This window comes from Hemitrygon akajei, chromosome 3, assembly GCF_048418815.1.
Source record: "Hemitrygon akajei chromosome 3, sHemAka1.3, whole genome shotgun sequence".
NCBI lineage: Eukaryota > Metazoa > Chordata > Chondrichthyes > Myliobatiformes > Dasyatidae > Hemitrygon > Hemitrygon akajei.
The window spans coordinates 46,596,030-46,608,724 of record NC_133126.1 but is presented as its reverse complement, the minus strand read 5'-3'; the positions used below and the strand labels follow the sequence as shown (position 1 = coordinate 46,608,724).

The window sequence follows — 12,695 nt, the reverse complement described above, 5'->3', positions numbered from 1 at the left end:
GGCTGGGGAGAGATTATAGTGAGAGGGGAAAAAGAGAGAGAAAGAGAACCAGACTAAAATAATAGATAGGTATGGGGGTAAGGGTGGGGGGCAGGGGTATCAACGGAGGTCAGTGAGTTGGATGTTCATGCCGGCAGGAAGGAGGCTACCTAGGCAGGAGATAAAGTATTGCTCCATTGACCTGCGTTTGGGCTCGCCGGTTTTACACCAGTATCTGTCCTCCTCTTTTCATGCGTTATATCAACGACTGCATCGGTGCTGTTTCCTGCACACATGCTGAGCTCGTCGACTTCATTAACTTCGCCTCCAACTTTCACCCCGCCCTCAAATTCACCTGGTCTATTTCCGACACCTCCCTCCCCTTTCTAGATCTTTCTGTTTCTATCTCTGGAGACAGCCTATCCACTGATGTCTACTACAAACCTACGGACTCTCACAGCTACCTAGACTATTCCTCCTCCCACCCTGTCTCCTGCAAAAACACTATCCTTTTCTCTCAATTCCTCTGCCTCCGCCGCATCTGCTCACAGGATGAGGCCTTTCATTCTAGGACAAGGGAGATGTCTTCCTTTTTTAAAGAAAGGGGCTTCCCTTCGTCCACTATCAACTCTGCCCTCCATCGCGTCTCCCGTATTTCACGCACCTCTTGCCCTCACCCCATCCCCCCGCCAGCCCACCAGGGATAGAGTCCCCCTGGTCCTCACCTATCACCCTACCAGCCTACAGATCCAACGCATAATCCTCCGTAACTTCCGCCACCTCCTACGTGATCCCACCAGCAGACACATCTTCCCCTCCCCCCCACTCTCAGCTTTCCGCAGGGATCGCTCCCTACGCGACTCCCTTGTCCATTCATCCCCCCCATCCCTCCCCACGGACCTCCCTCCGGGCACTCATCCCAGCAAACGGAAGAAGTGCTACACCTGACCCCACACTTCTTCTCTCACCACCATCCTAGGCCCCAGGTAGTCCTTTCAGGTGAGGCACCACTTCACCTGCTAGTCATCTGGGGTGATATACTGTATCCGGTGCTCCCGATGTGGCCATTTATACATTGGGGAGACCCGCCGCAGACTGGGAGACCGTTTCGCCGAACACCGGCGCTCAGTCCTCCAGCTGTGGCGGGTTCTCCCTGTGGCCACACACTTCAATTCCACAGACCACTCCCACTCCGGTATGTCTGTCCATGGCCTCCTCTACCGTCAAGATGAGGCCACACGCAGGTCGATGGAGCAATACCTTATCTCCCGCCTAGGTAGCCTCCTTCCTGCCGGCATGAACATCCAACTCACTGACCTCCGTTGATACCCCTGCCCCCACCCTTACCCCCATCTCTATCTATTATTTTAGTCTGGTTCTCTTTCTCTCTCTTTTTCCCCTCTCACTATAATCTCTCCCCCCAGCCCTACCTTTCTTTCTCTTTTATTTCTCATAATTCTCCACCTTCCCCCAGCCCATTTCCCTCCAGCCTATCACTTCCCAGCTCTCTACTTTATCCCTCCCCCCACTTCTTATCCCCCCTCGACCATCCCATGTTACTTCACTCCTGATGAAGGGTTTCGGCCCGAAACGTCGTCACTACCACCTCCCATAGATACTGTCTGGCCTGCTGAGTTCTGCCAGCATTTTGTGTTTTTTATTTACATCCCTTTTATCTCTCTTACCTTATTTACTCTTTGCCAATTTGCATGTCTTTCAGGGAATAATGAAAAAGTTATCTCCCTTGTAGTTCTGTTTTTCAATTTTGCTCTAAGCTCTCCTCATAATCTCTTAGTAGAAACCCCTTCCTAGTCCTAACCGTCAATTGTGCAAATGTGGACCATGACAACTGGGTCCTCCTCACCAATCTCAAGTTGATCTCAGAAGGTATGTTAATAACTCTAACAGCAGGCAGACAACACAGCCTTTGGGACTCAGGGTCTGAGCTGCAGAGACCAGTGTCTATTTGCCTAATTATGATATCCTCTATAGCTACTATTCTTCTATTTTCTCTCCCGACTGAAAGATGGTAAAAGGAGAAAGCCTCAACATGTGTGATGCAGACTTGAAGAGCAGTGATCTGCAGACTTAATGCTGAAATATGAAATCAGGTTGGATCATTTTTTTTGTAACTGGCATGCACCTGATGGGCTGAGTGGCCTCCTTCTGCACTATACATTTTATAAGCATCTGTTTCAAATTGGTCAAGCCAACTAGCAAAAGCATGATAAATAAGTAAATACCATGCCTAATGTTTCCTGTTCAACACTGCGACAGGGTACCTGATCTCTTTACAATGATGAGTAGATTATTGTACGGTAGATTAATTATTTAGAAGTGAAGGTGTGTTCAACATTGGTAGGCTTGTTCACTTTGTATCTTGGTTATGTGATGATCATGATATGTTTTAAAAAGACCATCCACTTCTGAGAAATAATCTAAAAAGTAGTTGGGAAAGCAACTATTTTTACTACTGAAAATTGATTTGTACATTCACATTAATAATTCTCTTTAGTGAAACTAGCTTTCAAAATTTAAAGAGAAAAGAGTGATTTTCCTCTTCAATTATATTTTAAGGTTCAGCATTCTAATACAGACATAACTATAATCCCCTTTCTCTATTCATCACACTTACGCCTTTTTAAAAAATTAAACTGTAGGCTATAGTGATAATTCAGAGCTTGTCATTTCACAGAGCGGGGAGAGTTATAAACTGCTGTATTGTAAGAATGTTTAATGTGTGCTTTATTTAAATACCTACATCACAAAACTCAGGAAAGAATGCAGTTAACGTCTATTAAAAACTCATGCTTTAGAGGGTCAAAGATATTAAACATTCATAGTGTTACACCAGCCAGAAATTACTAAACCACATCAAAGCAATCATGAATGATGAGGAAAGGCTCCCAGCAATAATTTTGATAATCATCACGATCTATAATGAATAAACTATAGCAAGTATTGCATTTAATAGCAAAAACTGACAAAGAGTAGATGGCTAAAAAGCTGTGCTTTGGATATTAGGATATTGAAGTGGGCAGACATACAGCAGATGGAGTTTACTGGGGACAAGTGTGATGTGAAGCACTTGGCAGGGCATAGGGAAAGAATGTGTAATGTATTTAGCATTGGGTGTTAAAGGGCGACTATGACTTTAAGCCTGTAACTTCATTATGTACTGGACGACATGATTGATCTGCTCTCTGGCTTTTACAGTTGTCTGTAGGGGCTTTCTGAATGTGCTTGAGCAGAACCTTGGCATGACAGCCATGGTGACCAGATCTCCTGGCCCGTTCAGATCCTCACATGCAGGGTCACATAAAGGAGCCCAGTGAAAAGGACACAAAGTTATGGAATGTGCATGTTACCGAAAGAGAGACTGAGCAAATTCAAGAACATTCCAAGCCCAATGATGTGCAAAATTGTGAACAATTGTGTAAAACTGTGTACAAACAGTTCACACTGAGATGTTCGTAGAGTAAATGAAGTTGTCAAAGTTCATATTAAATTAATTATCATGTATGTACAATATATAATCACTATATACTATCCTGAGATTCATTTTCTTTCAGGCATTCATAGTAGAACAAATAAGTACAACAGAATTAATGAGAAACTACACACAAAGGGTGCAATGTCAAAAAGAGGACAGACAGTGTAAATGCAAAAAAAAAAGAAGAATAAAATAAATGACATTGAGGACGTGAGTTGTAAGTACATCCATAGGTTGTGGAATCAATTCAATATTGAGGTGAGTGAAGTTATCCATGCTGGTTCAGCAGGCTGATGGTCGAAGTGTACATACCTTTCCTGAACCTGATGGTATGGGACACAAGGCTCATTCCTGATGGTAACAGCAAAAAGGCAACATGGCCTGGATGGTGGGGTCTTTGATGATGGATGCAGCTTTGTAGTGGCAGCGCTCCTTGGAGATGTGTTGAATGGTGGGGAGGGCTTTTCCTGTGATGGACTAGGCTGTATCCACCACTTTTTGAAGGTTTAAGTACTTCCTGGGAAGTATCCACTACCTACTCAGAAGGCTACTGTGCCAACGGTGTTGCAGATTTGATGAGAGGGTATGATAATATAGCTTTTGGGGTATCAGCATGGAATAGCTATTCCTTGTAGTGCAAATGTATTTTAGTTGCATTGGTCTACAAGCATCTTGTCACCTGGCTGATGGCCATTTCAATTAAGCTGCAATGTTACGTGTTCAGAAGCTGTTTCAAGTTACAATTTGAGGCCTGCAAGGGGGAATCTTGGGGAAGCTCGGGGAAGCAATCTATGCTTTCCTTGTTGAATTGCCAAAAGTTGTTGTGACTCTACGGCTTCAATATGTTTCCAAACTATACACAATGAGATTGATTTGTGTGCGGTCTTCCTCACTGGGTGAGGTCACTTGTCCAGAAGAGGTGGTCTTGGCTGAGAAGCATGTTATTGTCATCCAGGTAACTGTTCAACTTCATTATACTGTATTCTAATTTTTCTATAAAAGAGGTAAAAGTTCTAAAAAGGAAGTGTTTGAGACCAGGGCACTGGAAATGACACAGATGAAAATGTCAGAAACTTGCATGTCTTTGTCCCCGGACTTTGTATCTGAACAATCTACAAAACTAGTGACAATAATGATGGAAGAATCAGAAACCCATGAATATGAAACAAGTTTGTGCTTTCACCAAAGTACAACATGAGACCAGGTGGTTACTGAGCTGGATGTGGCAAAGGTAGAAAAAGACAGTTCAGCATTTACTCAGACCACCCTTCCAAAAACTACTTACGTGATGGTGAAGGTAGGTGCATGCTTGCTGAGCTCTGAGCCTATGAGTCTGTTTAACTGTGTACCCACAAGGTTACTAAATACCGTACGTCAGACACTGCAGACTGTGTTTAAAATTATGTCATTTATAATAAGGTAGTGCAATAAACTGATTGTTTGCTTAAGTAAGCCTGACTTATTTTAGTTTCTAAGGAGTGACAAAGAACATAGAAAAACAAATCATTCATTAGAACTTTACTACAAATATATCTTATGTCTCCTTTGGAATGTTATGCATAATTTCTGGAACCATATTGCAAACAGGATTATTAAACTTCTGAAAGGGTACAGAGTATGAGAGGCCTGTATCACTGGAGAGTGTTGAAAAGATTAAAGAGCTATTCCTTAATCAAGCAGGTTAATTGGTTACACAAAATGTGTTTTCAAGAGGACGAGCAGTTTCAACCGAACAGAGGAGTAACTCTTGCCTTTAGCTAGTGGATTATTAACAAGGAAACATAAATTTAAAAGAAATAGAACAAACTTTAAAGCACTTATGAAAATGTTTTAAGATATGAAACATGTTACCTAAAAATGATAATGGACCAATGGGGTTACAAGCAAAACCAAGGAACAGGATAAAACACAACTGTCAAAGAGCTAGCACACATTCACCAGGCAAGATGGTTTCCTTCTATGCGGTAGCCTTCATGGTTTCAAGTTCCAAATATCTTGCACACCGTATCGCTTTGTGATACTGTGATCCCCTGCATAGTGTAGTAAATTCTTTACTGAACTTAAATGTGCTTAGATCTACTGTTCTCATGGAAAATATAAGAGTTAACAGTGGTAACAAGTGTGGTAAACTATGTATACCTGTCTGGACACGTCCCTCTGCTGACAGCTCCTGTGGCTGCTCCCACAGACCCCTGTATAAAGGCGGTTTGAGGCACTGCTCCCCCCTCAGTCTCCAGGATGTTGTGTGGTGGTCTCTTGCAGCTAATAAAAGCCTATCGTTCGCCTCCCGTCTCTGAGAGTTATTGATGGTGCATCAACAAGGCACTAATGAAAAGGATATTTTTAACCACCAATGCTGTGCAAAATTCAGATTTATGATTTACTGAAAAACTGATGTGGCTGTTTGTTCTGGCTCTAAAGTTCCAGTGATGAAGATCTGATTATTTGATGTTACAAAGTGAGGTCATTTGCGCTGGAACAGAGAGAGGATTGTAAAGTTTGTTATAAACTTTTAAATTATGATTCTTTTTGTTATTGAGGAGGCACAACATAGGTGGAATTATTAATAATAGATTCATATAATACAGGCTTCTTCCACTACTAAATGAATCTATTATTAACAATATCAATAACATGTACTTGTTTTGATTTTTTGGTTCCGCTTGGATTTTCTCCAGTTCAGCCAATATTAACTCCTGGCCAAAATGGAATACCTCGGCTTCTGCCTGTATCCTCCTTAATTGGGCATTATTCCTGTGAACTTTGCTATGAAGCCAATCTCTGTACGCAAGTGTAACAGATATTTTATAGATTCCAAATTCCATTTATAGAAAATGAGAAAGGTAATTGGCTTAGTGTTGTTCAAGTATTAAGTGTTCATCGGGACATCAGGAAAAATCTATACTCTTTAATGCTATAGCATGTTTTATATTGATCTGAACAAAACAATGGAGCACCATCCAGACTGTGCTCAATCTAACCCTGGACTGAAATTTCATTGGACACTACTTTGAATTGGGAGGCTAGTGCTATTTTTCTTTAAAAGTCCAGTTAGGAATCACATGACAATGGCCAATTGATCAACAGGTCTTGCATAAACTTTATTTGCATTTTGTCAACATTTTGCACACACACAATTCTTTACAATGATACAGCTCAAGGTCGTTCCTGGATAAACATAGCATCCTGATTTTCTCTAATATTCCCACAGTTAAAGCCAGCAGGATTTAATGTGATATTGCTTGATAAATTATTTAGAAACTGAGAACATTCTTTCCTACACTTGACCTTTGGTATTTTATCAAGTTAACACTGACTGTGCTCTATAAAATATTGAGTACTCCTGAATAGAATTAAAACAATTTTAGTGTAGTTTCTGTGGTACAGACGGTTCACAATTAAGCAACAGTAATAAAACATTTCAACTTTGATTTAAGCCTTTTGCCTTTTCCCATTCATTCAGTAGCTTTTCTCCTTCAGTTTTCCCTCTTAGTGAAGTATTCATCACTTCTTCATGCAACCTGCAGTTTTGCACAAATTTGTGCAAATTCTTAAAATGATTTATGCATTCAACATCAAAAGTACAAATATGTGTACAACCTATTCATCATCATCCAAAAACTGCGAGCCGATTTGTAAGGAGTAACAACTGCACACTTCCAACAAGCCCTACTGGATAGTTGTCAGAGAAGAAAGCCATGTCAAAGTTTTACTCTCCCCAGTTTACAACTGAAGGGTTTTTTTTTGGCCTGCCCATTGACAGCCTGATTGAAATTGACTAATGCTGTATTCAGAACGGGGAAAAATATTTCCTTTGTCACCTCGCTTTTACAAAGCTGCCGAGGGTTTTCCCAGGTTTCCTCGGAGCTTATATTAACATAACATCCATCTTCCTTGTTGTCAATTTTGTTTAAATAAAAACACAAAATGCTGGCAGAACTCAGCAGGCCAGACAGCATCTATGGGAGGAGGTAGTGACGACGTATTGGGCCGAAACCTCGTCACTACCTCCTCCCATAGATGCTGTCTGGCCTGCTGAGTTCTGCCAGCATTTTGTGTTTTTATTTATTTCCAGCATCTGCAGATTCACTCGTGTTGTCAATTTTGTTTGCTGTATATTCTCCAATCTTGCCCTCAAAAGCATAATACAATTCTTTTGGAGGGGAAGATGGGAAAGAAAATCTATACAGATATTGAAATAATCCAATTTCGTATTTTGAGGACAGAATAGTACATGACCATAAAAGCAAAGGTTTAATCTCCTTTTCCTATTCTGTCCATAAAATGGACAAAATGACCCAAGCAGAGTTGGGCCATTTCACCTGTTGAACCTGCTCCGTTGATCAATCATGGATGTTTTTCTTTAGCCACTAGGTTGAATAGGTTGTATAAACTCGACCTTTTCTCCTTGGAGTGGTAGAGGTTGAGGAGTGACCTGATAGAGGTGTATAGGATGCATAAAGGCATTGAGATAGAGGCATTGATTGTGTGGATAGTCAGGAGCTTTTTCCCAGGGCTGAAAGGACTAACACAAAAGGGCACAGTTTTAAGGTGCTTGGAAGAAGATATACAGGAGATGTCAGAGGTAAGTTTTTTATGCAGAGAGTGGTCAGTCCATTGAATGGGCTGCCAGCGATGGTGAAGGAGGCAGATACGATAGGGTCTTTTAAGAGACTCCTGGATAGGTACATGGAGCTTAGAAAAATAGAGGGCTATGGTAACCCTGAATAGGTAATTTCTAAAGTAAGTGCATGTTTGGCACAGCATTGTGGGCAGAAGGGCCTGTATTGTGCTGTAGGTTTTCTATGTTCTACATTCTACAATGGCTTGGTCTCCACAGCCTTTTATTCTGATGCCCTTGGATCCTGCACTCTCATCCTAATGGAAGCATACGCCACAGTGTGTCCACTCTCTCCAGGCCTTTTGCTATCCAGTAGACTTCAGTGAGATCACCCTTATTGTTCAGAACTCCAACATGTACAGGCCTGAGGCATCAAATTCTCTTCATACATTAAGCTTTTAATTCCAGGGATCATTCTCGTGAATCTTCTCAGGAACTCCTTCAGGACCAGCACATCCTCCATTTGAAATGGGGCCTAAAATTGTTCACAACATTCCAAATGCAGCTCACCAATTTTTAAAAGGCCTCAGCAGTGCATCCTTGTTTTTTGGTACTAGACTTATCAAAATTAGTGCAATGCCAATGGCCTAGATTACTGCCAGTTCACGCTCCAAGTTAACCTTAAAGGAATCAAGAACTAGGACTCCTAAGTTCCTTTGCACCTCCAATTTCTGAATTATTTCCATATACACATGATAAATATTCAAGACGCTGTTGAAACTATTAAGTCTTCTGTGTTTACTGGTGGATCATGGCTCCAATAAAGATGAGTAAGGTGGGGTCAACTGAAATTTCTGCTAGGTGGGATCAAATATGTGAGAAAGTCCATGAGACTAATTATTTTTTGAGCATTTAAACTTCAATAAGTCCAGCAATAATCCATTGACTATTTATATAGGGTGGTGTGGTGTGGTGTGTGTGTGTGTGTGTGTGTGTGTGTGTGTGTGTGTGTGTGTGTGTGTGTGTGTGTGTGTGTGTGTGTGTGTGTGTGTGTGTGTGTGTGTGTGTGTGTGTGTGTGTGTGTGTGTGTGTTGGTGAATCTTGGCCAATTTACCATTTGCAAGAATTTAACAAAATATTTCTATTACAGCTGACAATGATTGAACAATGAGTAAAAGTAAAATTCAGCAGCACAAGACATGGCTGCTAAAGAGACAGATGCCCAAGGCCAGCGTTGAGTAATCTGGTATCAGTGAAGTATATAATTATAAAAGTACCCACAACTGGATATGATGCCCACACAGGGAGGTATAAAGTTATTTAAGGTAAAGCTGAAGATTGGAGACCATTCTCAAAGAAAGGAGTCCTACAGAACTCGGTGATATTATGGGCATTTTGTGACAGAAAGAATGAACGTGATCTATTAGATGAGATAGAGTTTTGTGAAGGTTAAAGTTCAGGATTGGAGACAAAATTTGGAGACACTCAGGGAGATTGCTGCTCTCTGTGCGAATAAAGAAGAATTCTGAACAGAAAGTACATATAACTGTGAAATTGGTATTTTTCTTACTAGATTAAGCAATAGCTCAGGTTATTGTAACCACACTAATCCATATATAGGCATTCACTGTAAGATGTTAAAATAATGCAAGTTGCAGGCATTAGAATTAAACTGCAACTTGCAAAGAAACCTCAACAGGATGAGGTTATTGATACTTTCTCACTGGCTCTGGAGATGTAAGCTGCACTTAAACTGATAGCCTCTATATAGAGTAATGCCTGCATTTCTTGCAAGATCTCAACGCACAAACTGCAGTTCAACTGGCAGTCCAAAGTTTGTGCGATTACTTATTTTGCTAAAACTGATAGCCGATACAGTCAAAACAAAAACATGTCAAAGTTTAAAGCAGTCCTCACATAATCACATTGCCTTTTCAAGTCCTACCTGTTAATCATAATGGAGTTGTATCAGTTAATTTTCCCTGCTAAGTTGGGCCAGAATCGGAAACTTTAAACTGGAGTTCCAACTTCCTCCTTCATCTGCAGCAATTGCAAAATACCATTAACCAAGACGTCATTAAGCTCCGTTCTCAGCTGATAGGAAAAGTAGATGCCAAAGATTGGCACTGTGCCACTTCAGATAAACACTGAGGGTCAAGCTAGAACTGCCAGTAAAGGGCTCTGTACTCCTTCAATAATGACGCAGTCAGAATGAAACATTCAAAGGAAAAACAACTAAAGAGGCGTTCTTTAATTTAGTAACTGGACAAGCACATTCTACTGCTGGGCAGTGGTAGATAAACTTAATGATTTAGCACATTCCAGGAAATGCAGTCTTGGTTTATTTATTTTCCAAACTGTCGGACTAATGAGCTGTGAGTAATCAAAGAAAACCAGCTGGGACACAAGCGACTACAAACAGCTGGAGGAACTAAGAGTACAAAAGCAAGGACGCAATGCTGAGACTTTATAAGGTATTGATCAGACCACAACTGGAGTAGTGTGAGCAGCTTTGGAACCCTTAAAGGATGTGCTGGTGTTGGAGAGGCTCTGGAGGATGTTCACGAGTGTGATCCCAGGAATGAAAGGGTTAACGTATGAGAGGCTCCAGCCTTGTACTTGCTGCAGTTTTCAAGAACGAGGAGGAATTGCATTGAAACTTATTGAATATTGAAAAGCCTAGATAGTATTGACATGGTGAGGATGCTTCCTATAGTGGGAGAGTCTTGGACCAGAGGGAACAGCCTGAGAATACAAGACAGCCCTTTGGAACAGAGATGAGGAGGAATTTCTTTCCGCCGTAGGGTGTGAATCTGTGGAATTCAGTACACAGAAGGCTGTGGAGGTCAAGTCGTTGGGTACATTTAAAGTGGAGTTTAATAGGTTCTTGATTATAAAGGGCATCAAAGGTTACAGGGAGAAGACAGAAGAATAAGGTTGAGAGTAAATCAGCCATGATTGAATGATGAAATAGCCTAATTTTGTTCATGTCTTATGACCTGATGCTCTAAGCAGCATTTGTGGAAGGAAAGGAATGGTTGGTATTTTAGGTTGACGCTCTGCTTCACTTCACTTAAATGTATCACTTCACTAAAGTTTGAGCTCCACAGTCTGAATTGTAATTTCTGATGCAAATCACACAGATGAGGCCTGAAAAAAAACACCAAGCTGAAGATACTCATGCCACCAGCCTCAAGGACAGCTTCCACCCCACTGTTATGAGACTTCTGAACAAACGTCTTGTCCGATAAATGTGAACTCTCGATGTCTCAATCCACCTTGCCATTGCAATTGCATGTTTTGTCTACCGCACTATATTTTCTCTGTAACTTAAACACTAGATTCTGCATTCTGTTATTGCTTTTTCCTTTCCACAACTTCAATGTACGTGTATTTGGAATGATCTGTCTGGATAGCATCCAAAATAAAGTTTATCCAATACATCTCTACATACAGTCAGCCCTCCTTATCCAAAGTTCCTCATGCGCAAATTCAACCAACCGCAAATCGAAAAATCCGGAAGTGCTCTTCCAGCACTTGTTCGAGCATGTACAGACATTTTTTCTTGTCATTCTTCCCTAAACAATGCGGTATAACAACTATTTTACACAGCATTTACATTGTATTAGGTATTATAAGTAATCTAGAGATGATTTAAAGTATACGGGAGGATCTGCATAGGTTATAGTTGATCGATATCGAAAAAAAACCAGAAGTTCTCTTACTAAGTAAGTCAGAACGGGTACATCCAGTATTATTTAGCGTCAGTTAGTCAGACATTTGTCTTAGTATATAGTATATATTTTACCTTTCTATGCATATTAAACACTTAAAAAATGTATGTTTCAGCGCCGGGCAATCCAGTGACAGATTGCTCCCGAGTGCGCTGTTCATCTGTGCCGGGTTGATGTGAAGGATCAAAAACCCAAAACCCAATAGTTAAACCACTGCGTTGCTTGGTAATAATTGTAGCTTTCATCAGGGCAGAGCCTTTCTCACTTTATCCTTTAAAATTGTTCTGATCGTTGACCGACTGTAGCCTAACGCTTTTCCAATGACCAATGGTGTTTCATCTCTTTCCGATCGCTTTATTATTTCCACTTTATTTTCAACGTGATCGTGATTATCTTCGTGAACAGAAACACTGCGGATTCAGAGCTTCGCCGCCGGGTCCTAATGTCCACTGCACTGAGACAGGTTGAATAAGGTCCAGGGTTCCACTGGGTCCTAAGGTCCACTGCATTGAGACAGGTTGAATAAGAAACTTGAGCATCTGTGTTTTTTGGTATCCGCGAGAGGTCCCGGAACCAATCCCTCGCGGATAAGGAGGGCTGACTGTATGTGACAATAATAAACCAATTCCAATTCCAGTGTGAGGATTGGGAGATTTTCATTCCAAACCTCAGTCACTTGGCATCAGTGTCCCACCAAAAGCTTTCCCTTGAAGGTGATCTAGGGACTAACACGAGATAGCCAGGAGATGCCAAGGCAAGGAAAGCTCAAAGTTCTGTGCTAGCCCAAAGAGACACTGCTGCTTCCTCTGATCTACAAAGAAACATGAAATCATTTGAAATGGCTTATCACCTTGAGACACTTCCGGAACAGGATCTCCATTTTGGAGAAGGCCTTTGCAGATTAGGCCTTGGTTTGGAATTTCTCCAT

General features: G+C 41.2%; 1 long non-coding RNA gene across 1 annotated transcript in view; it reads right to left on the bottom strand.

Moving 5' to 3' along the window:
- Positions 1–10,321, bottom strand: part of LOC140724940 (uncharacterized) — a 46,365-nt gene extending 36,044 nt beyond the window's left edge. Inside the window, exon 1 of the long non-coding RNA XR_012098224.1 lies at positions 9,979–10,321. This is a non-coding gene — a long non-coding RNA (uncharacterized lncRNA). The remainder of the gene's footprint in view (positions 1–9,978) is intronic.
- Positions 10,322–12,695: the final 2,374 nt, after the last annotated feature.